The sequence below is a fragment of the Pagrus major genome, chromosome 19, assembly GCF_040436345.1.
Source record: "Pagrus major chromosome 19, Pma_NU_1.0".
Classification (NCBI taxonomy): domain Eukaryota; kingdom Metazoa; phylum Chordata; class Actinopteri; order Spariformes; family Sparidae; genus Pagrus; species Pagrus major.
The window spans coordinates 12,843,521-12,869,916 of NC_133233.1; the positions used below are offsets into that span (position 1 = coordinate 12,843,521).

General features: G+C 41.1%; 1 protein-coding gene across 1 annotated transcript in view; it reads left to right on the forward strand.

Annotated features, from left to right (window-relative positions):
• Nucleotides 1-14,757: 14,757 nt before the first annotated feature.
• ctnnd2a (catenin (cadherin-associated protein), delta 2a) overlaps nt 14,758-26,396 on the forward strand; it is a 252,245-nt gene continuing 240,606 nt past the window's right edge. The window contains exon 1 of the mRNA XM_073488891.1: nt 14,758-14,912. The gene's annotated coding sequence lies outside the window, so the exon portion shown is untranslated. The remainder of the gene's footprint in view (nt 14,913-26,396) is intronic.

The following is a 26,396-nucleotide window of genomic DNA, read 5'->3' on the forward strand; positions in this document are numbered from 1 at the left end:
GTTTGTTTGCTTGATGTCTCTGTTTATACTCAGTATCACTGAAAATAAGGACCTCCCTCAACTGGTTCCCAGAGTCTTTGAGGTCCTATCTGTACGAAGGCTGATTGTTGAATCTCACTCCCAACTTGTCAAATATTGACACTTTGGAATGACGCCCGACCCGACCTACAATCCCAAAGCGTGGGTATTTGACCCGTTGGGAATGAGACACAAAAATCAACTGTCTTACAAATTGGACCTTTAAATAAAGGTTTGAATGAATGAATTATCTTTGAGAAATCATTTTAATGTTTTGAGGTCATGTTGAAGGTGTTAGGTGCTCTCTCTCACAAGTTTAGCTTAAACCTGCATGTTGATGGGAATGATTCCCCATGAGAGTATCTTTTTCTGACTTCATGTAAACGTGCAAACCAGCTTGTTTCTTTGTTTTGCTTTAGTTTCCCTTGAAAAAATGTTCAAAAAAAAAAAAAACTAAGGAAGGGGAAAAAGTTAACTAAATGCACAAAAACTGGTAAACATTTAATACCTAATATTAGGTTGCAGCTGCTTTTGCATGATGCTGCTCTAACTTGTCTGCTTCTTTTTACAGTATTTACGTCCCCTCCTTTAATGATGAGATTTCAAACCAGACATGATTCTGAATCTATTCTCTGCTCAAAGTCTGTGGTGCATCTTGTTCTCCAGTAGATTGGATTGATCCCATGAGCTGTCATTTCCTGGCCATAATCCCTGCCTCTTCTCGATAACAATAAACGATAACAATAAAAGTAGATTTCCCTAGATGGCAAATTAAATATATAAATGAACTTTATTGGTGTCTTACTTACGGTGTTTTCAAGATCAGTGTGGACGGTTGCCATGTAATCTTTCTTAACGTCAGTCGGTGGCCTTATGGTGTCACAGGACAGAGACAGAGATAGAGGTAGAAGCAGAAAAGCAAGAAGACTGATGCGAAGAAGAGGCTGACAGTTTGTGGTCAGGGAGAGAGAGAGAGAGAGAGAGAGAGAGAGAGAGAGAGACAGAGAGGTCAGTCAGCGGATCCAAAACATCTTTGCATTTAATACAGTCTAACTTTTTTTTCATGTAATGAACTCTAATAACACTTGGGTTCTTAACATCCATTCATTCCAGTGCAACTTAGTTCCTGTGGACTGCATGGCAGCATGATCAGAGCAGTCTAAACCTCCCTCTCTCCACTCCCACTCACTCTATTGCTGAGACAGTTCTAATTATTTTTTTGATGATCTCTGCCCACGTAACAGCTAAAAGGAAATTACAATGTTTTTCACTTTGTCAACTAAGTCAGTGCCCCTGCCATGTCACAATGCTATATGTAACTCTAGTGATGGAAAGTAACTTAGTACATTCATTGAAGTACTTGTACTTTAAACAGGGATGATTGAAATTTAACATACAAAACACATTATCAATTTATAAAATGTGATGCATGATTAGAGAACAAAGCACCATGCAGTGCGTAAAGTCATTGGAAACTATGTTGCTTACACGTGAACGCATCAGCAATTATAATCCAATAATAGTCTAAACTATAACACCCTGAAAGTGACTGTTTGTGTGTTGCACTATCACCTCTGCACCTCAACATTACAAGTACATTACAAGTGGAACTCAAAGCAGTCTCCAACACGGATGTTTCTATTCCTGTAAACCAGAAGCCAATTCCCGTAAATCTCAAACCTATTTCAGTTTCCATCTGACTGGGAATTATTTACGCGGAATTCCCCTACTTGGAAAACCATTTAAGTCTCCGACATACAGCAAATCAGCCAGTCGCTCGGCGGAGAAGGCAGTGGGACGGATGCGTGTGGAGTCGACTCCGCGGTAAGTTTGGAAAACACTGCGTTAGACAGTACAGACCGTGCATGTGTGCTTTATCCGTCCAACTCTTACACTGACTGGACTTTGGCTTTAATTCGGCGCGTATTTGGTGTCGTTAAAATCAGTCTAATTCGGTGCGTCACCGCTGTTAGGCCACTTGAGTTAACCTACGGGCAGCACTCTCACTGTACTCACCATTGGTCATTCTTCATTCATATTGACCGCGGGCTGGAGCTGGAAACCTCGCGCGTGTCTTCATGGCTGCCCAGGTGCTCGGTCAGCTCGGCTTCCCACCGTGGAGACAAACACACTGGTCCTCTCACTGTCGGTGCGGTTCTGGTGGCTTTTCGAGCTCGGGCATTACAGTCCTTTCCCCACGTCCTGCGTAACACAGCCGTGCAACCACAGCATGTGATTTTTACTTCCGTCCTCCCCACCAGAGGTTTCGCTTTACATCCAGATGAACTAACGTGTGAAACGTGTTACACCTGTGGTCAACCCTGAGATTGGATTTTTTTTTAATTATTATTATTCTTTTGCTGGCATCCCTGGTTGTTGTGATGGACACTTGTACCTCACAAGTGTTTTGTGGCTCATGTGGTGGGCACCATGTGGTGAGCATATATCAAATGCCCTCAGTGAGTTTAATTCATTCATTCATTCTCAGTGCCCACAGCCTCATTTTGTGGACCTTGGATTGTTCTTTTAACTAGGAAGGTAGTGAGTCAGTGTGGATGTGTCACTGATCACATTACTGATTTGCTCCATGTTTGGAAATGGATGAGTTTGAAGACAGCCCATGGTGCGTCACAGCTAGTACGGTCAATAATGAAAAATGCCAGTATTGAAATGTAACTCAGTAGATCTCCTCAAGTTTTGTACTAAAGTACCACTTTGACGAGATACTTTTACTACATTTCCATTTTATGCAACTTTATACTTCTACTCCACTACATTTCCGAGGCAAATATTGTGCTTTTTACCCTTCCTGTCCAGTGAGAACATGTATTGTTGAATGTTTGTGATGAGCTGAAGGATGAAGTGTTCCTTTATGGGTTGAGAAAATTCTCCTCCTTCTAAAGCTAAATAATCTATTTAGAAACCATCTTGAATTAGCTGGATTTGCATCGTCACAAAGCCGAAAACAATGTGAGAGCCTCACATGACAGTGAATCTTTGTACAGTATGATTATTTTACAGAATACGATGCATTGCTTTAGATTAAACTACACAACAGTCAAGTAGTTAGCTCAACTATAAACGACTTCAGCAGTAAAATGCAACATACACATGAATGCAGCAGGAATATTAATCCAGAAACATCAGAGGTAATAGTAAAACACTGACAGGGACTAAGTACTTTTACTTTTGAAACTTTAAGCATTCTCCCAACGTGTTATTGCTACTGTTACTTAAGTAAAGGATCTGAATACTTCTTCACTTCCACAATTAAAAATAACCCCTCAGATTTTCACTCTGCTTTTTGGAGCAGTTCTGTCACTGAAACACTTTTACAAGACAAGAGTCTGATTTCCTCAGTATGTCACCACCTTCTGAAATACAAACCAGTTTCAGGGACACATCAACCTAATGGACCTTTTCGGTAAATGTTCGGCTGTAGTTGTGTTTTTTGTCGTACCTGCCTTTTGAAAAAAATAAACAAAATAAGGATTTTTTGAACTTTCAAATGTTCAATTACATCCTCAACTTTATCTACATACATACACGCACACGACAAACGTTCAGTCACCTTTAGTCTTTAATTTGTCCTTTGGAGCAATTAAATAGTTTTGTCTCGCCAGTCTAGTACCACACCTATGCACATATGAAGATAACAGCTCAAGCAATAAAGGTCATTAAGAAACATTAAACACACTCTCTAGGCAGAGGCTCAGCTTATGCATGCAGGCTACTGGCATCATTAAGATTTAGCAGCAAGTGCAACTGTGCATTCAGTGAAACCGGACTAGAATGAGGAAGTATATCGAGAGGAAGCATTAAAAAAGAGAAGAGAATGCAAATGAAGACAGTATTGATGTAATTTATGAGTTCACATCTGGACTGAACATTGATGGTTCGTCACTACCGCTGTAGATAAAATCAAATGTTTTTCAGTAGGCTTTCCTGTCTAAAATCCTAAATTTCTTTGTCCAGTGTCAATTAACCTTGTAAAGGTGTAAATTCTTCAGATATTATCCACCCAGAATGTTATTTTCTATTCGAAACAGGACAGGTGGGGGACGAGCAGGACAGAACATCTGTAGCTGAGGCACAGATGATAAATATTAGAACCATGCATTTCACTCACACCTACAGATAACAGACTGTCACTGTTTGCTGCCAACTTTGAATTCACACACAATAAACTCAACTTTTTGCTGCGTAATCTGCATAGTTGCTGTGCTACAGCTGATCCAAGGGGCTTTAGGTAGTTTATTAAGCTTGAGAAGAAGGAAACATTTCTAAACCCATACAGGAACACTTAATCCCTCAGTATATCAGAAAAACAGTCAACAAATTTGGAGATACATTTTTTTCTCTCCACTAGACGGGAACAACTGTACTACTGCTTGTATCCTTAAATTTGAGTCTGTATCGTCTAGTATTGATCCTCTGCTGGCATGTTTAAAAATCTGCATAGCAATAAAAGTATTAAAACATGTGTGTGTGCATGTGTGTGTGTGTTACAGTGCTGGAGCCCACAGTTATTAAAGACATCCATCAGATTATGACAGTGGTGTCAGGAAGCAGTGCGGCGTGGGACCCAGAACGTGATCTGATTAACCATGACAACAGCAATCAAACACACAGATGATGTTTCTGAGCAAGATTCCTCTTGTTTCCTGGTGCTTAGTGATTCACTTACAAAGTATGTGTCAGGTGTACTGAGACGCAGATCATGGAAGGTGGTAAAGTTATTACATTATTTTTCAGTGTGACTGTGATTCATACTTTTCCAATTTTTGTATTATTCTGTAACGTTGAGGACACATGTAAATCATCGGAACAAGTGCACGAAACACCGCAAATGGTCATCATTGTTTGTTTGTTTGTTGTGGCAAGGGTTCCAGTTGGGCGATGTTTGCTATGTGCTGACAGGAATGTAGTCAAGTATTTCTGGGTTGCGGTACGTACAGTACTTTGTGTCTTCTTTCTCAAGACAAAGAAAGGTACAACCACCAATCATAGGATAGATACTGGAATGCCTTTGAAAGTTTTATTTGACCTCAGGTATTACAGTAAATGTAAATGTAACATGACAGATACTGTAACCTGTCACTCTAAACAGGTTGAGAATACATTTTTTACTAAAACCTGAATAATAAAATAAGTAGTAACTTTATTTATAAGTTTTTAAAAAAGACAAATAAATTAATCAAGGCACAGACCAAGCAACAAGAGAAAGAAAAAGCTGTGCTGACTCAGGTTGCATTTTTGCTCAAGGTCGTTCATTTACTCATTTGACAAAAAATAGACTAAAATAAACATTTTGAGGATAGTTGGATGTGGTTTGGCCAGTGATGAGAGGAGGCATTGATGACAGCTGCTGATGGGAAACAGGTCTTTCATAATGCTGGGAGGAGATTCAGTGCTGGAGGGTTTTTCAGTGAGAAAAACCATCTCCTCTCCAAAATAATAGGTGACAAGTCAGACAATGGTCAGATAGATTTGTGGTTCGTTGTTGTTGAGTTTTCTTGGATCATTAAATGGCCACATCTGTGTTTTGGCTTGTTTTGGCTCAAGTCATGTTTACTTACATGAAACGTGCTGACCATGATGAATGTGTTTTCTCAACTATCCATCCTGGTCAGCGGCAGCGTCTAGCAGATAAATCTGTCGAAAGAAAATGAATCGCCAACAGTTTTGGCAATTGGTTAACCATTTCAGTAATTTTTCAAGCAAAAACATCCAACTTTTGAACAGGCTCCAGCTTCTTGAGGTGGAAACAGTCAGCTTTTAGACTCAGTGCTATGATGAAGGCAGAAACAGCTGGAAGCTTTAATGAGTAGCCATGTTTTGGTACTTACTGATCTCGTTGAAGGAATGCAAACTGAATGTCTGGTTTGAACCCTCTGAAGTCCTGTTGGTAAGGGGAAACACATATTGACGGGGGGAACAGACTTCAACAAAATGTGGATAAAGGAGTTCTCCACTGCCGCCCAAACAGCTGAATACCAGTTGAAGTCAAGCCGGCTACATTATTATGCTCATTTGTGATTCTAATAAAATATTCTAAGCGCTGTATCGTAGGCCACTGGACTTGAGAGGAGTTGCAGGCTTTTAAAACTCTGCTGTGCGCTCTGCTATGATTGGCTGTCACTCATCAGTTGCCTCCTATGAAGAGTTTCTGCTGACGTATTCAGATCGTTTACTTGAGTCAAAGTACTAATACATGGGAACGTCCGGTCCAACTGATGAGGACGTGTGTCTGGTACTTCCTCTACATAAACAGAAGTGGCAGTCACACTCTCGATTCCCTGCCATAACTGATTTTGCCTTGCCCAACTCAGGAACCATACCAACCATAATGATAGACACTGGGGCCTTAAACAGCTAATTTTTCACCATGCTCCTCCAATCCGACTTAAACACACAGTGTTTTTGTGACCAGAGCTGCAACAATAGAGAGACACACAGCATCTGAGTTGTCAACAAGTCAGTAACACACCCTCTGAATGGTTAAAGGCTGAAGTTGGCTAAGCTCCGGAAACCTAACCGGCAAGTTTTTCCTTGTCCTTGTGAAAAGCCCCGATGGGAGCTCTCGCCATCAGGTGACTCCCCGTCCGTTCACTCCTGTTTTACCTGGGTTTCTATCACCCTCCGTCTTTGCCTTTTTCGTCAGCAGGGTTCCTTCTCTTCTGCAGGTAGAGCTTCCACAGTTACTACAGTTGTTACTAATAGCAAACATGGAAAACAGATTATCTTCCTGTTTTGGTTGCGCAAATGCAGGCGCACTTCCTTTGTGCTGTAAGTGAATTCTAATTTTTTTCTGGGGAAGAATCTGAGATGGTAGCAAGCAGAATGGCACAGTGGAAGCAAAACTTATAGGGAAACCATCTTGATGCATGTAAGCAAAAAATTTAGTCAGTTTCCACTTTAAAAGTAAGGATTTGCTGGTATTCTTTGTCATTTATGATGGTAAATGAAGAGTCTTTAGGTTTTGGATTGTTGGCTGGACAAACGAAGCAATCGTAAGATGTCTCTATGGACTACCAAAAGAGCAGTCAGTTTATCAGGAAAGTAATCGGCGAGATCAATCGATTATGAAAACAATCGTTAGCTGAAGCCCTTCTTTTCAGGCTGTCAGTGGTTTCCCTTTTTTGTCAATGCAGTATAAAACTCCAATCCATCACAATGACCATACAAATGGAGCAATGCACTGGAAATCATGGATTGTTTATTCTTGAAAGATATACAAAGGAAACACCAGCACACTGACTCCATGCTACAAGAGTTTAATAATGACAACATTTCACTTGTACTTGGAGCTTTATCAGATCAGAATTTTTCTTTGACAGCCTTGCACCTACGTGATGTGAATATAATTATTTGTGTAATTGTTGTAGAAAGGAAGCAGCATGACTGTACCTGTCTCAGTGCATTTGATGGATATGTTGTTTAAGTAATAAAAAAATCAATATAGATAATTCTGCCTGTGTGTCCCTTCATTGTTGGCTAGTGAGCCGGTCATAATACTCCTTACCTATTTATATAACAATTTCATTAATCACATGGCCTGTGCATTTTACATTATTGTACATAATTTTACATATTATGTGACTTGTTACATATAATTTTATAATTCTAATAAACACTTGTGTGTTTTTGCGGTGAAAACTTCTGATGACATCGTGGAGGGTCTAACTGAAGTAGGAAACATGACAGTTAGTCATTTGTACAATTTTGCTTTTGTAGTCAAGTTTGGTTTTGGGACACAGCCAAATACTGTGCAGCTTCACATATTCACAGACAGACATGAGGGTGTGACTTTGAAACACATCCTGGAATAGATTGTTGCTTCATGTTCTTGTGTGAAAACTGAATTACTGAAATAATTTCCCATAAACTGAGTTGCAACACATTTTTTGAATGGGAAGGTTTTGACATTTGGTAGGAATTTGCTTTAACCTCATGTAATGTCACACATTTTTGGAGAAGTTGTGGCGTTGAATGGAACGGACTTGTTTCGTCAGCACAGTCCGCATTTTTTCGATGGGGTTCAAGTCTCTTTGGAAGATCATTCCAAAACCTCAATTCTAGCATGATTTAGCCATTCATTTACCACTTCTGGTGTGTGTTTGGGATAATTGTCCTGCTGGGAAACCCAACAGCCCCCAAGAGCCAATCTTCTGGCTGATGATTTTAGGTTTTCCTTGTGAATTTTGATGTAATCCTCCTTCTTCATTATTCCATTTACTTTCTTTAGAGCACCAGATCCACTGGCAGCAAAACAGCCCCACAGCATAGTACTACCAGCACCATGCCTGACAGTGGGTCTGGTGTTTTGGGGGTTAAAGGCCTCACCTTCTCCCCTCCAAACATATTGCTGGTCATTGTGGCCAAACGACTAATTTTTTGTTTCATCTGACCACAGTTTTCCAGAAGGTTTTTTCTTTGTCCATGTGATCAGCAGAAACTTCAGTCGAGCTTTACGGTGCCGCTTCTGGAGCAAATTCTTTTTTCTTTCACAGCAGCCTCTCAGGCCATGTTGATGCAAAACACACTGGACTGTGGACACCGTCACCTGTCTTCCAGCAGCTTCTAATTCATCGCACACTTGCTTTTTGGTTGACTCTTGACCATCCTGACCAATTTTCTCTCAGCAGTAGGTGATAGTTTGCATTTCCTGATCGTGACAGTGACACAACTGTGCCATGCACTTTATACTTACAAACAGTTATTTGCACAGTTGATCCTGGGACCTGTAACTGCTTTGAAATGGCTCCGAGTGACTGTCCTGACTTATTGAAATCAATAATGTGCTCTTTCAATGATGAGCTCTTCTACGCTACGCTAAGTCTAGTGGGTGTATCAAACAAGCCCTATTTAAATTGGCCCAGGAGAGCTATCAGCCATTATCAATCATAATCAGTCAGAAGAAGTTAAGAGGCCATGCTACAAAGTGAATTTGATTCACACAACTTTCTATAATCACCTAAATTGATTGTTCAAGTTACTGTATGTATATTTCTGACCAAGCAGATTTGGTCACATTGTCAGAAGACCCATAATAAATTCAGATTTGAACCAAACTTCATGAACGTTTTTTGTGACAAAGTGGTTTGTGTTCCACTCACTCCATCACAGAAAAATGAGAGCTGTACAAAGCATTGGAAGTGAAGTCTGCCATGATATACATTTGCTTTACAAGTGTATGTAAACGTTTGACCGCGACTGTACCATATGACCTAAAGTATGTAGAGTATGTGCTACAGTATAAAGTTATATTTTAGACAATAGTGCACTCCCAACTCTGTTTATTGTACTTTGTCTGGCCTGGACTGAGCGCTGACGTTCACCCTATCTAAACCTCACTGATGCTTTATTTATGGCTGAACGGGAGGAAATATCTGGAGCCAGGTGCCAAAATATGCTGGAAATCCCCTCCATTGTTATGTAACAATTTACACCCATGGTTTTGGGATGAGTTGTTTAACAGTCACATGTGTATCATGCGTTGTCCAAATACTTTGGTCAGGTATCAACATACCTTTGGCCATGAGATGTTCATCTATTACCCTGACAGTTTACTGTAAATGTATCCGCTGGGCTTTCCCCTGCAGCTTGGTGCTTCATGCTCATTAATTAAATCGATGGCTGTGAGATGGTTTTATTTCTTGCTAGCTAATACACACAACTCTTCCACCTGCCCAGCATCCACCTGTAGGCTCCATTTTTAAAATATCTCAAGGGGGATCGTTGCATCTGCTGCTCAGTATGTTTGCATAGGGAGTTACAGGACACAAAACCAAATAGCTTTTATCTGTTTGTTCAAGAAGGTGATGCACAAATCACTCTCATAACTCAGCCCAGACCACCTCCGCTCTTGTATTCCTTCCAAGGTCATCAAGTCAGAAATACACTGTCTTCTTTCAGCTGTCTGAAACTATTTCTCTGCAGCTCACTCGATGAAAACCTCGCATGAATTAGACCAAACTTTGTTTTCCTCACCCGATGCTGTAACAATATCTGTTGCCATATTTTTGTGTAAATGAGACATAAAGAGCCAGTAATGTACTGTGACTTGTTTTGTATATTTTCACAAAACGGTTGCCAAATGAGGCGCCGCATCGGATGAAAGTTCCATTTTATGTGTGTGAGTGTGTTTGAGGGGGAGTCTGGAGTGACCTACCCCATCTTCTGAAAAACACCCAAGTCATTGGTCAACCATATTACATAAACATGCAATTAAACAGAATGAAACGGTCTCACACAAGTAAAGTGTCCAAGTTCAGCATGTGTGTTTAAGAAAAAACCTCCACAGGCATGCCAATGAAGTGACTGCACAATGTAGCAGCCCAGAGGGAGGAAACAATGATATAAGACATTATGTAAAACATCTCAAAGGACAGACTTCATCACAACTGTTTTTATTTTATTTTTAAAGATATACTGGTGCCTTTAAATCTGGATGGTTTTATCAACTGTTTCCATAAGTTGAATCTCAGCTCAGTGGCACCATCTAGTGGTTATTCTTCAGACATGCACGCTCACACCCTTACATACACCACATGTGCTGAGGGCAGGAGGAAGAAACAACTTCAACTACTACTTTTATGATAAGAAAATCATACACAGTGTTTTTACAGAGGACAAATCATTTTCATTACAATTCACTCACTTCACTTTAATTTTTGTTCTGGCTTTTATTACACTAGTATGAAATAAGTTCCCAGTCTCTAAAGAGGAGAATAAGCTCAATTCATCTGCAATATGGGAGAGATTTTAGTTTGTGTCTTTTTTAAATTCCCTTTTGGCTGTGATGCTATTAGAATGTGGGATGATGGAATAATTAAGTGAAAATATGTCTGTTTTGTCCATATGTGCAAGATGAAACAGCAAATACAAACAATTCCATATGAAATTACACTGAAGGAAAAATAAACAAAAAGAAAATTAGTCAAATGGGCAGTGATAAGCAGACTGCAAAACCTCCTGCTGTATATGAATAAAACTGAGAGACAGATGAACGGGGATAACTAATGAGATTCTTGATTTCGGTGCATTCTCCAGCAGCCATGTTTCGAACAGTGTCAATAGAGACTCTGGCAATAGAGGGTGGACGGTATAGTTCCAAAACCAACTTAATTATAAGCCACTGATGATTGAGACTGGCTGATGACTATGGTAATGTTGATTTCTTTTCTTTTCTTTTCTTTTCTTTTCTTTTCTTTTCTTTTCTTTTCTTTTCTTTTCTTTTCTTTTCTTTTCCAGTATCCTGTTGATCATTCCTTTTGCTCAGACGACCAATGTTTTGGAAGTCTTTTTAAAGCAACCTTTATTACCATTATTCAATCTATTTTAGTTGAGGGCCACAGTCTCAGCTGGTAAAAATATTATGTTTTGTGCACAAAAGGGGATTCACCATTTCACCACAGCATGTTACAAGTATGGTAAAGATACCAGTGTACACAAACATAGCTGAATAAAAGATAATCAAACATTTCAGTGTGCTATATACTTTGAGAGATTAAAAAAATAACTTTGTAAAACTGCATGTGCTCCTTCACCCTCATGTCTTTCCTAACAGATGCAAGCATGCGCAGTAAATCCAGAAAGGTTCTAGTGACTTTTGAGTTTCCCTGCAGCCACACTGGCTCTACCTGATTCTGCTCTTTACTCCAAACACACAGCTGTTTCTTTCATAACGTTGCTTTAGATTAAATTCCACTTAATGTGGCATTCATTTGCCAAACATAAATTAAAAACGTGTATACATGAATCACAGAATGGACATAGAGCTAATTCTTGTGACTGAGTGGAACAGGTGATTCACTTCTGCTAGCTCACGCATCTGATTAAGTTATGTGATGCACACTCGGTGAAAGGTGACACCGGTACCATAAATAACTGTGTGTACAAGTGAGGGTGAAGGAAGGTGACACGGCAGATTGAAAGAGTGTTGCTGGTATCAGTGGATCTAACACATCAGCAAACCTGACGATACTCAACCTGTGTTACTTTTATTAAATTAAATTTAAGCCATTTCATGTTCTACCTACTCATATTTATTTATCAACTTATTGTTTCTCCTGCTCAGTCCATTTCTAGTCTGTACGAATACAATGAAGTCCTGATTGCAATGCAGTCCTTCTATCCCATTCTATCAGTTTTGGTGCTATGGTGCAACATGGCATCAATACCACATTTGGAGACATTAATATAAATGTTATAATCAAACAAAGGGAGGTCATGTAATGTCACAAAAGAAATAGCAATTTGTCTTATACATGTCATTCTTTGTTAGAATTGAGGATAGTGCAATGATGGAAACGGTACAAGACGGGGTGTCACTCTAGGAACAGTTCTGGGCATACATTAAGATGGAATATATCCTCCTGTGACTATGCGATCCTGTAGTATGACTCAAGATATACTGTATATAGGGCATGTTTTCCCTCTGTTGTGAGTTTTTTTTTTAATATTTTCCCTCTGGATTTATTCATCTACATGTTTACTAGATTTCGGTACTGGAATCCTTCACCAAAATATACGATAGTGTGCCATGTGTTTCTGTATCCTAACCTTTGTGAGGCGGATGAATTTGCAAGATCATGTGATCATCAGGCGCATCAGGTTTCCTACATCCTGGATAGAGAAAGATATGTATTGCCATGTACCAGGCCCTTGGAAAAAAAGTATGAATTAAAACTGAAAAGAAGTGAGTGCAAAAATGTGTGAGGAAATATTTGATGAAAGAAGAAATGATCCTTTTTGACAGTCAAGATAAAAAGGAGACAGAAGGGACACAGTGAGCACAATGGCCATATTTCAACGTAATGAAGATGTTTAAATGTGTGCAAGGAGAGAGGGATTTCAATAAAGACAGAAAAAAGAAAGAAATACGTTCGAGCCAGCAGAACTGACTGTGCAGAACATATGACACAGGCACGTATCTGACATACTCAGCAGTTCTTGACCTTGGGAAAGCAGGTGTGTGTGTGTGTGTGTGTGTGTGTGTGTGTGTGTGTGTGTGAGAAAAGTGAAGGGAATAGGGGGTTGGAAAGATGATGGAGTGCAGGTCAGGTGATATTATCATCACCATAACCCAGTGGGGATATGGTTGCCATGGAGTGTATACTGTTTGAGTGTGCAGAAAGGGGAGCTGGGGGGATGGGGGACAACATGGGCTGGGTTGGTGGCGTTTGTATTGAGGGGAAGAATGTGTTCACACAGTCACATATGGGGACTCAGCTAGATCCCTAGAAAGTCAACTAAACTGAATCATTGGATTAGGACAGATTGAGGGTAAGAGTTAGAGTTAGGTGTGTTGTTTGGTCTCAAGGGTTGTGAAGAACTTAGGGTCATGCAATAAGGCGTTAAAATAATATTGCAATATTCTTAGGCTACATCGGGATACACATTCTAGTCTTATCTTGATGCTTTGAAGTCTTCTCATAAGCTCTTCATACATGCTTGGACTGGGTGACAAAATACAATATAATGATATTTTAGACCAAATGCCTCGGTATGGATATGGCGTCAAAATTCCAGAGATGACTATTGGTACTTTCACAAAATGTGAACACAATGACATTTTTGATAAATATTCATCAGTAGTGTGGACATGATGACTAAGTGGGTATGGGCAAGTATTAGAACAAGCATAAGGGTCTGGTCAATTCAGAAAATTACACCACTTCACTGTAATGCAGCCTTTAAAAACAAGAAAAGACAACACTTATTCCATATCAAGACATACTAATATCTGAAATCTATCTTCTTCAAGCAAAAATGGCCAACATTTGCTGTTCCGAGCGTCTTGATTTGAAAGATTTGCTGCTTTTCCTCATCCTGCATAACATCAAATGAAGAGTGTTTGAGTTTTGGACTGCTGGTTGGACAAATGAAGCAACTGGAAGACGTCACTTTGGGCTCTGGGAGATTGTGGTGAGCATTCTTTACTTTTTTTTTGACATTGTATAGTCTAAATGATTACTCATGAAAATTAACAGCAGCTCAATCAATCATTGGTCGCAAGCTTATCTTTGAGGTCAAGGAAATTGTGTATTTTTCACATTTATTTATTTTTTACATTTTAAACTAAACGATTAATCGATTAATTGTAAAAAAAAAAAAACCAAAATAAAATAAGAAAAAAATTATTGGCAGATTAATCAATAATGAAAATAATATAATAAATATTGGTGTGCATAGAAGGGGGGGTGTTACAAGGGACTCGAGTAATTGGTGTCATGGATGACTGTGGAAACTGAGGATTCAATAAGCCCCAAGGTTTCCCTACACAACTAATCTCACACTCTGTCAAAGTCAGAAATCACAACGTGAATATGCACATATGACACACATTAAACATCTGGGACAGCTCCCAACCTGCCGCATACCACCTGAAGATGGCGCTCCGTATCCTTGTATGATGGCGATGACGCACGCGCGCATGTGCGTGAATGTGCGTGAGAGAGAGGGAGAGAGAGAGAGAGAGAGAGCGAGGGATGCTGTCTGCCTCCTCTCTGGCGGTGTTGCCTCCCCGTCGCTGCAGTGCTGCTCTCCCTTCTTTCTCTCTCTCTCTCTTTCTCTCCCTCCTTCTTTCTGTCTCGCTTTCGTACCCAGCGCCTCGCCTCTTCCTCCTCCGTCTCCTCCACATCCTTCTGCTCCTCCTCCTCCTCCTCCTCCCCTGCGGATGCCTCAGCCTCGCAACCCCGTCCCAGCACACCGGCAAATGGTCGCTCCATCCCCGGCAACTCTGGACGCAGGACGCAGCGAGAAGGCGCACCGCTCAGTTCTGATCTGATCTCAGCGCGCTGCGGATTGACTTGAAGGAGAGGCGGACCAGGAGGCAGAAGGGAAACAAGGGGAAGCCGGTCGCTGGCAGTGGCCAGGATCTAATTTCGGTAAGTCATCGCGTTGTTTTAACCCTGCTGTAGACTTGCTATGATCGGACAGAGAGTTAGAAGGTGACAGGTCTTCAAAACGCCTGTGTTTTCAGTTGTCTGAACATGACTTCTGGATCGTGCATGGTGGATGGTTCTGGGAAAGTGCTGCTTTAAAATATGATGCCCCGCTTTTGCTGCGAAGCTCCTCTCAGAAACAGGCGTCCAACACACACAACAGATATTTGGCCCCAGCTGACTGCTGACCCAAATTCAGCATTGGTTGTGCGTAAAAGTGCTCCAAAGGTGTGAAAAGCACCTTGTAAACAAAAGGTGTATGGCTGCTCTTCCTCGCCAGCTGATGATTACTTTGTTTTGACAACTCCATTCACAACCAGAAGTGAAGTTGTAATATCCCTAAACATATCTGGACATGATGTTATGGTACAGCATGATATATGATTTATTACTGAGCCTCGGCTATATCAGAGTTTATTGCTTATAAATCTCATTGTCCACTGATGCCCATTAAGTTTTATGGAATTGCCTTTTGTCTGCGAGGCTGTGGAGTATGAGAGGTGACACAAGGATAAGAGTATGGGTAAGACTCCATACCTTTCCCACAGCCGTACTTGTGCTTTGATCAATAGACATTTGCAGGAGGGGGATTGTGCGCTGGCAGTTTGTCAAGGGCGCACAATATATCCAGCAGATGATGTGCTGGAGGAGAGGAGGAGGAGGAGGAGGAGGGCTGCTGTAAGGCATGCTGTGGCTTCATGTTCAGCCTTACTAACATGTCAGCACTTGGAGCAGATGCATGATGGACAGTCGTGCAGAGAGGGAAAGGGTATTAGTGTAAACCCTTTGTCTTTTGGTCCGCGTTGCTTCCAAACTCTAAAACTTGGGAATGAGATTTGCAGGTCTGCAGGCGGCTTCCTCTGTGGGCAGGTAAGCAGCCGTGTAACAAGGAGAACACAATCCCCTCTAATTCCCCTCAAACTGACCTCTGGTGCAGGAATATGGGCATATAGATTTTCCTCCCTCCCATGTCCTCCACACACAACCACTGCTCAGCATGTTATTCACTTTTTTTTTCTCCAAGCACTTGAAGTGATGACGGTACAACACTCTCCCGGCCCATCAGCCACACATCTTCAGGCACTCCAATAGATGTATTTTATTGTTGAAGGATAAGCAGCATTAGTAAAGACCTATCACTGTGGGAACTGTGTCATACACACACACATACACTTACTCCATCTCACTCTCTCTAAATTTCCTAAAGATTAGCTTCTTTTATGTCCAGTGAATGTCTCCAGTGGGCATGAAAAGCCTCGTCCTTCATCGCGGACACAGATTAAGCTAATTCACACAGCAGCACAGGCCTAATGCCTAATCACTATGCTGCGCCGGCAGAACAGAACAGTCTTTATACTGTGGTAGCCGAGAGAGGGAGAGAGAGCAAAGGGGGGAAAGCTAGCCGCCGGTGCCTATTGATCGGACGGAGGGACTACTGGCAGGCGTCCACAGGATGGAGTGCTGACGACAGTCCAAAGAGCTGCCGGGATGAGCTGGCCAGGCAGTCGCCTTATAGAGTAATGCTGATGAAGGGAGGGGAGAGTTTGAATTCTAGTTATCCTCGCTGGGTCAGGATGGATTTAAAATATACTGTAACTGTTATGAATTTTATTTTCATCCCAGAGTGAGAGCGGGGTGTGGTTTCCGTGCATTGTTAGCGTAACAGATCTAATACCATTCTGTGACTGTCAAACTTTGATGTTCATATTGTAGTGTGTATCTGATACAGCATGCTGTACCCCAGGCCACACATTCTTGACATGTGAAATGAGGAAAGACTGAGATCAAGAGGGGCTGGAGCTCCCCTGTCAAATGTCTGCTTTGAAGTTTGGGGTGTTTGGCCAGTCGTGTGCTGAGAGGATCAACGTCAGAATCATCTCTGCAGACTGTAAAGTAGCTCCATTCATTGTAGGGCTGCAACTAACAATCACTATTTATTATTGATCAATCGTTTGATTATTTCTTTGATTCATCGGTTAGTTTTTCTTTTGATAAAATGTCAGAAAATGGTAAAACGAAAATGTCCAATGTCCTTTTGTTTTGTCTGCAGCCTAAACCCATCCCGTCCAGATATCCAGATATCCATCTATCCAGTTTTTTACTTTAAAAAATGACTCAAACCCATTAATCGATTATCACAGTTGGCATTTAAATTGAAAAATCTAACTGTTGCAGCTCGTGTTGACAATGTTCATGTCAGAAATGAAATTCGAGCTTCTGATTTCCCTTTATCTTATGCTTGAAATAACAAAGACAGAAATCCTTCAATGGGATGAGACTATTTCCATCCCAGTAATTTTCATAATTCATGTGACATGTAAGACAGCGTAGTGAGCAGGGAGTCCTACACCAGCAGTACCTGGAGCAAGACACTGAATGAGCAAGACACTGATATATCTCTATCCCTATCTGTCCTACAATGAAACTGACCTTTGACCCTGCATCAAAGTCGACAGTGCCAAATAGTTCTTCCCCATACTGACACACTATGAATTTATTATTTTTAACGTGGGCACAATTAGATGACTGTTGGAAATGCACAAATGGCTTTCCTCCAGAGGAGCTGTGAAGCCTGGTGGCAAATATGGCGCCTCTTTGAGGTCTGAGACAAGCCCAGAGGCAACATCTGATGCTGCTCATTTGTCAGCATGAGGTGGAAGAAGAGCTATTGTTGTGTTGACTGTGTACTGTATCTTTTCAAGTAGTCCAGTCATCAGCTGATATGAACTTAAGCTCTATTTATGACTCTTTCTCCTTGAAAACACAAAAAAAGCTAGTTTCTTTAAATGAGAAGGATCTGTATGTAGGTCCATTCATGTGATTTGCTTCTACTCGACTCAGAGAAGAAGAAAAAATGCCAACTGTAGAGCATGAAGTGCCATGAAGATGAAAAACATTTTTATGTCCTTGAGCTGTGTTAGCTGCTGTATGCTGTTGATGTTTTCTTCTATACGTTCACAATAATGCAATGTGAATGGGCCTCAGGCAGCCGGCGGACATTTGATCCATACTCGCCGATCGCATTGATTGCATATGCATGGACACGGGGGAGGTGCTAATTGGCAGCTTCAGTGTGCTCATCAATCAGCTGACTTGATGCTTCTGTTGGTGACTAGATGCTTATGAGCTTGTTTAATGACATAAAAAACACTGATGCGCCGCTGCTAATGGACAATTTTACAATATCCCCCATTACTGTGGAATTGTTACAAGATTACAGACATGTTCTGCACCATTAAACCCGTAGTGTCACCCTCCTTAACCCCTCAAGGGTGCTGTGCAGTGCCCCCAACATGGCTATCTTATGGGTCCAGGTAATATTCTCTAGATGTTGTACTTTGTGCTTAAGTGTGAGTCAGGGTGAGAATGAACTGCATTAGCAGCTTTCCCCATCAGGAACATATTAACCCCTGCTGATCGTCGAGTCTTCATCATTTCTTATTTCATATCTGGCAGCGTTAAAGAGAAATAGTGGACCGGCAGTATGTTCCCAAAGAAGAGTTTGCAAACTCTTTCTGTGAACATAATTCACATTGCATGAGTGCGTTACCAGTGCTACTCCTCTCCAGTGTAAGGCAGGAAATTTAATCAATTTCTCCTTGAATTTCTCATTGAATCTTCATCATTGAAAAGTAATTACACTCCTGTAATTATTATTCATTATCAAAACTAATTGGTTACATTACTTATTTATTTACCTTTGTTACTCAGCACAGCCCTGTTATGTGCTTTGAAATGACCCCAAGGCCGCCGTGCCAGAGGTGGGAAGTAATAAAATACTGTACTTAAGTAGATTTTTCAGGTATCATTACCTTACTTGAGTATTCATTTTTCCAACAACTTGAGTGAAGAAATAAGTAAGTGCCTCCACCTACTTCCAGCCTTGAGCCAAGCTAAGCCATCCCAGACCAGTCTGTCTCCTAAATGGACAGTTTTGTAATTGTAAGCAACCCTCCATCAATCTCATGGTAGTACCGCAACCCCCAAAATGTCAACATGATGGAGCATTATTGGGATTTGGAGCATGTAATGCAGTCACTTTATTGCCCAACAGTGCTCCTAACAAGGCTGTATTGTGTCACAATATTCCAATGCACCACTTCATGATTTGATCTTATTGAATATTAAGTATGTATATGCAAAAATACTGCATATGTGATCAATTTTCATATGTAGACACAACTGATTGAGCACCATTTTGCTGGCTCTTCATAACCCACTCAGTGTGGTATCGTTGTTAGAGGGGCCCATTCTTCAACCGAAAGGTCTGGCGTCAAGGCCCCATTTTATTGCTGGGGAGTCCTTGAGCAGGACGCAGATTTCCTCGCAGCTCAGAGGTTGGCTTGCTGTTGGTTTGTCACTGACCCTTTGGCCTCTTTATGTGGAAGGGAAAGAAATGACAGATTTTCCTTTTCGGGGATCAGTATTAAAAAAAAATGTTATTAGGGCAGCACCTAACAATTATGTCTTCAGATTGCTTCCCCTGTCCAACCAACAGTCTAAAGACTCTTCATTTAATATCATATGTGACAGAACAGCAGCAGATCCGTCCATTTAAGAACCTGGACCCAGCCAGTGCTGGACATTTTAGCTTGAAAAGCGACTGAAACAATTCACGAGTAGTTGGGGATTGATTTTTTTCCCATTGACTAATCAATTGATTAACTAATCATTGCAGCTCTGCCATTTAATAACAAGAAAGTGGACACAGAGGGGAATAGCACTTGGAATGCTGCACAATGAACCTTCTAAGATAGTATCGCCAGACTTTCTGCTGATATGACACAACCTCTTTCATGCTTCTCAGCACCATCAGTGTATCATCACCATCTGCTGACCTTCACATTAAAGCCAGAGAAAATATTTGTAGTTTAGAGGTGAAAGGGGCGGACAGTGTGATCACATTACAGCAGCTCTAGTTTGCCTGTTTCAACCTGCACTTTAACCTGACAACAATGGCAGCTGAGTTTGATTTTGGTGAATAAGGTTAATGTACAATGACTCAGAGTAGTATGCTTCTTTTCCCCCACTTTGGGAGACAGACAGATGTTAAGACTGAAGGCACAACTGTACGTTTCTGTAAAACCCCTGATATGATGAAATTTTACATTTCCTTATGTTGCAACTTCACGTTTCTTTGGGTTCAATTCTCAGTTTTATCTTGTGACAATGCTGTGCTTTGGTCTGGTTAGGTTTAGGCACAAAGACCATATGGTAAGGATTAGGAAAAGATCATGTTTTGGGCTTAAAGTACTTGTTTTGGTCGCCACAAACATGGCTGGAAAATGTTCCTTTTCATCTTCATGCTTACAAACATTGAAACGCAGTGGTTGCCACTATTGTCGCCTGTAACTCCACCACCATCCCCTCCACTTTAAGACATAAAAGTTAGAAAAAAAGTTGTGATAAAGTTATGGTAATTAGCCTACAACACATACAAATGTGAGTGTATCAGCGGTTCGCAGGGACGTGAAGTGCCAACATTTTGTGTTGGCGACTGGGCTGCTTTGCGCGTCTCCAAAAGTAGGGTCAAGCTCAGGTAGCAGTTAGGGATTTAGCCTTCAGAAGTTTCCTTGAGCATTTAATCCATCTATCAGTGCTGTATCACTCTCCTTCTTCAAAGAAAGAATAGAAAGTGAAGAAGAAAAGTTGCCGAGCTTTAACAATGCTTTGGATTTATGGCTCGATTTCCACTGATGCCACATGTAGTAAAAATATATGGCCCCATTGTTCTGGGAGGTGGTAAAAGGTATAACCATTCAGCAATTGCTGTGTATTGTATATTGTTGTGATTAATGAGAGCAGGACTTTGAGGAGCGCAGCAGAAGGAAGACAGGGCGGGAGAGAGAGAGCGATGTGTCAGTGTTGGAATGAGTCCAGCGAGGCAGCAATATGTGTGAGGGAGAGACAGACAGAGGGAGAGGGCTCTGTGGATGCCTACTAGTGTGTTTCTGCCGCCGATTCTCCTCCCATCTTCTAATGAGCTCACTGCAGATGGGACTCCCTCTGTCAGCCCGCTGCTCACCTCCTCTCCCCCCACTCCATTATCTTCCCTCCTTCCCTTCAGTCTTTAGTGCAAGGGAAAACAAAGAACGGGGGGAAAAAAAATAAGGAACGGAGAGGAAATGAGGGATGTGATGAAGAAAGAGAGGGGTTAAGGAGGCAGGTTGGTGAAGAGGGGATTCACAGGAAGGGGTTAATGGTGAAAAAGCTTGTTGGGGAGTAAGAATGGCTCATAGGCGGAGAGAGAAGGAAGAGTGAGTGAGCGACCAGGAAGCATCAAAAGCGAGAAGTGACAGAAAAGTGTGAAGAAGAAACACAGAATGTGATGAGGAAGAGCACAGAGCGGAACCATGCTACATTTACCGGTGTCAAAAAGGAAAAGGCTGCCCATTAAAACCTAATGGTATGTATTTAGTGCAGGGCCCTACAGTGAGAGGAGGATGTCTGTGGTTGCCTAGCCATGACATCACTTCTGCGCCTGCCTCAATGTACTCGCTAAGCTGAATTAATAATTGGCTCAGCTAGCCAGGTCTGCCTGAGTTAATTGAGCATCAAAGAGAAGCCATAGCCGGAGCACAGATCATCTTGATTTCCCAGGGTGAAAATGAAGCCCAGAGTTGGCTTGAGCATGGCTGAGTGTGGAAGCGTGCCTACGTGTTCATCTTGTGGTGTGTGTGTGATTGTGACCTTTATTACATGTAAGGGGGTGTTTCATCAGAATTCATGCATCCACCTGCATATCACAACTTCGAGGTTCTTGTTCTTGCTTGAGTATTTCATGTTTATGCCACTTTTTACTCTACTGCAAACATTTACTTTGCAGATTGCATGCTGTATCAGACCCAAAGCAGCACATTTTTAAATGAACTTATTTTATCTGCAATCGGATAAAAAGAAACACTGATTCTGATAATAAGTAAAATGCTTAATAACAGATCCGATAATTGGCCAGGGCGATAACGGCACACCAAGTTAACAGTTAGTATACAGTTTACTAGTGCTAATCCTTTGAATACTTAAGTACATGTCATATCAGATACTTTAAGGGTGTTTTCACATTAGGTACGATTGTACCTACCATTGTACCATCGTACCATCGTACCGTGCCAGTGTTAATCATATGGGTGACTTCTACTTTTACCAAGGTAATATTTTAAAACGATATCTTTACTCAAGTATGACTTCTTGACGCTTTTTACAGCACGGCTTTTAGAGCGATTTTATGAACAATTGGAACACTGACAGCCAATCAAAAGCCATCTGAATCATCAGGGCGTCACATGCACAACTTATTTAATTCTTATCCAAGCTATTATTAGTGTTTGATTCTCCTAACTCCTAACATCTTTTTCGTTTTGAATTTTGTGAACCCACATCCCTCTGACCCTTTGTGGGATGTCTGAGAAAGTAAAGATGCTAAAAAGGGATTTGCAACAGGCACTTTCCTGCAGATGTGAGGACGTTAAATGTTGCCAGAAAGGAGAAATTGTTGAAGCTGCAGCGAAAGTGCGCACAAGAGAGAGAGAGAGAGAGAGAGAGAGAGAGAGAGAGAGAGAGAGAAGGTTCGCCATAATGACATGTTATGTGGTAGGAAGCAGGGAGGTATATTGTTGTTGGCCTCATCTATAGTCTATTTGCACAGCAACATGCTATTATCTTTCTGACTGATCAAGTGGGAAATAACATGTTTGGTAGGATATGAACACCTGCGCTTGGATGTGAGCGTGGGCAAGTATGTGTGTGTTCTTCTTTTGTTTGTTCTTTTGACGCTCACATCATTGTTTTTCTCTGTCAACACAAGGACACACATTGTCACTGATGTGAAGAACCTGAAATCAGGTCCAGATAGCATCATCCAACACTGCATCCATACAGCTCTTGTGTGCCGTCTACAAGGCAAGGGAAACACTAGTTGATTAAACTTTGACACTTGCTAGAAATGAGTTTTATAACTGCAGTTGTCATTGCTGCTGTTTGTGTGTGTTTTTTAAGGTTTCACTTGTCACTTTAAAGTCAAGTTTGAAGAAATGCCATCCAACACGCAAATGTTGAAATCTATTCAGACACACGCTACCTCGCTAAATCTTAAACTACGCGGTAGAAATGACGTGATTCCCTTCACTCGCAGATCCTCTGCTGCTTCACTTGAGTGACAAATTAAAGTTACTGTGAGGCAGCTGCATTTTAAATCACAGCTCAAAGCATTACCATTTTCCATATTTTTTTTCCATCTGTGGTGTTGAAGACAAAATCCTTCCACGCTTTGCTTCTTAGACAGTTTGGTGTCATGATTATCAGTTCAGCATGGGTCGCTGGTTTTCTCCATTTTGTGATTGCAAAGTGCGCAACATTAGCCTAGTTTGCGAGACAGGCAGTGGGTCAGAGAGAAAGCACATCTTGAGGTCACGCTCTCTGCCAAACAATGCACAATGCATGACCTGTTGCATTTAAACACCAATTTTGAGGTCAAAAAGTCAGCACAGATCAATTCAATTTTTCCACACTTTTGAATTTAAATATTATTCTTTGCACAGCAAGAGAGGTTTTGACCTGGAACTGTACACATGTCAGTGTTGTCTCCTACGGGCAAAGTGGGTCTGAGTGTTTATGTGAAAAGGAAATGTGAGCATTGATATTGGCGACAATAATGGCCTCGAGAAAACAATTATTTGCAAATAGAGGTTTTGTAGGTCATGTTGTCTGGCTGTATAGCAGAGTTTTTCGTCAGTGTACCAGAAGTGTTCACATGTTGTGGACTCGCCATGCAGCAAGAGGTAATTGAACTGAATTGAACTGTAATTCCTTGGAATTAGAGCATTTGCAGCTGGTAACCTGCACAGCATGCTCACAATCACCACCTGCCTTACAGTCAATACAATTTTCACTCAGAGCTTGTCATAAAGGGCAGCTTGGTCAGTTGCCTTGAACTTCAAAATATGACGCTCTACTTACCTCTTGTGTCAATTTTTTTTACGTGAAGGGCTCTGTCATCAAGTAAGCGATAATACATGTGCAACGTCTGGTTCGTCTTTTGTTTTTTTTGTTCAGGAAAAATCCTCACATTTGGTCACACAGGACTCAAAGTGCGCTCTCCTGGGGAAAAGTCCTGTTTATGACCCATCCAACCACCCTATCTGCTGCCTGACTCCTTGTTCTGCTCCACCAGAGGGGTCCTAATGTAGAAATGCTTCATGTGTGAAATATTTGCGCATCACAACAGACATCTGTGATTGGCAGCTACTTTACTTGCAGTAATTATCTTTACACTCCTAACATCTACTGTACAAAACCAACCACAGTTTTTTCAAGGCTAATACCCATGCAACTTATTAGTTGTCAAAGAGATCCAGAACAGATATTTTGAACCGATATATGTTTGCCGTAAAAATGAATCTCAGTGACAAACTTTAGAATATCCAGTTCACTTGACTGCAGATGTGGCCAAGTGTGACTCCAGAAAGCAGGCCTGCAGTACACCCTAAAGTTTGTGGAACATGTCACCATTATTCTTCAAAAATAAATGGGTTCATATATAAAACATAATCTATGCTTTCTGTGTATCAGTTTCTGTCCCAAACTCTTATTGCTTTTTCTTACTTTTCTCATTCGCTAGATCTTGGGTAATCCTTGATCCCCAACTGATACACACACACACAAACACACACACACACAGACCCACACGCACACACGCACACACACACACACACGGTGGTGTTTCTATCTTAAAAGCTTGAGGCCAGCCAAGTGGTATAAATGCCATACCCACTGCCTGTGGTCGGCTCAGCAGACAGGCCATAAGCAGCACACACTGATCCTTATCAGATGTGTATTGCTGTGGCTACTTCCACCTGTCAATCAAATGCCCTCTCACATCTGCAGAGAAGGATTTGATGGAAATGATGGCAAAGACAGAAACAGACAGAGATAGGGATCAGACCAATATGGCCCGTGTATGGATGGAGCCACCGTATTTTATTGCCATGGTGTGTGGGTGGATTTTTGTCCACCTCGATCAATGGAAAACGAATGAAGAAGGTATAGAGACAGAGAGGGACATCAGAGATCAGAAGCTGCAAAAAGAAGAGGGCAATATGAGAGGAACTTACAGCAACCACCTGTAGGACACAAACCACATTGTACGATATGTAAGGAAGAAGCTGAGTGAGGATTTTGCTGCAAGTGTATTCAGCGTGTCTGAAAGAAAAACGGCAGCTGAAATAATGTTGTGACCACGGGGCTTTTTATTAGGTTGTTTATTGATGTGTGTTGACACTGGAGAGCTGCATCCACAGTCGTGCCTCGGCTCCCGCTGTCCACATTATTCGATTTCATTTCACAGTCCCTGAGCTAACAAAGGCAGGTTTTTCTGTCTAGCTACACATTGTGCTTGTACCAAGTAAAGCTCATGTCAGTGCGGGCTGCATACGCTCTTTCCCGAAATTCAGCATTTTTTTATTTGTGCCCAGTTCTTCCTCAGGCATCCTTTGTTATGCCGCATCGCTGACAACAAAATGCTTTCTTTTAACGTAACAGGTTTCTTCTATTGGATGTCTTCAGATTAAAATATAAGTGGAACTCCCGTGGACTGTTGTGCTGCAGAGAGCCACAGAAATGTGCGGCTATACTGGAATAAAGAGTGATAAATATGAAGGTGCATGTTTTGTTGTGAAGCTGCTGGTGTGCCATGAATAATATATCACTGACATCAGGAAGAGGAATGCTTCATGTTAAGATCCGTAAGCATGCAGTGGATGCTGACGGTGCTTGGCAATGAAATTCTACAACCTAGATGGCGGGGGAATAAAACTTTTTTTTTCGTATTTTACTTTTGACAGCATGTGAGGTGTTACTGCATAACTCTTTCAGAAATGTTATTTTAGTGTTAGGGGTTTTTTTGTCGTTGTTTTTTCCCTTCGGGAGGGGAGGTCCATTCTATAAGCCTGTTGCTTCTTGACTTTTCCTGACATAGCTCTTATTTTTTCATGATCTGGATTTTATAAAATCCAGTGTTTGCAAAAAAATATAACGTCAAATTATAAATCATTCCTTTAAATTACTAATGATGACCTCTGTATGCTTTTTTTTGGTTCCCTTAGTTCAGTGATTTTTACCTTTAAAGCAGCTGCAAGGAACTTACATTAATGTTGGCGGCCCCTGTGGACAAATGCACCATCTCCACCTGTTGTGAAGATCTTGATCTGGATAGCTTGTGCATTTATTATGAAATTATGAAAGGTAAGCATCTATCTGCAGCTATGTAAGAATAATAACTGCTTAAGATTAAGAACAACTTCTTTCCTCAGGTTGGGAGAAACCTCAAATCATCCTCAGCACTCCACCATACATTTTTTTTATTTTATTTTATGATTTATCCAACCTGGATCTTCTTGCTTGCCTATGTAGATTGTATATAGGCACCAGTGT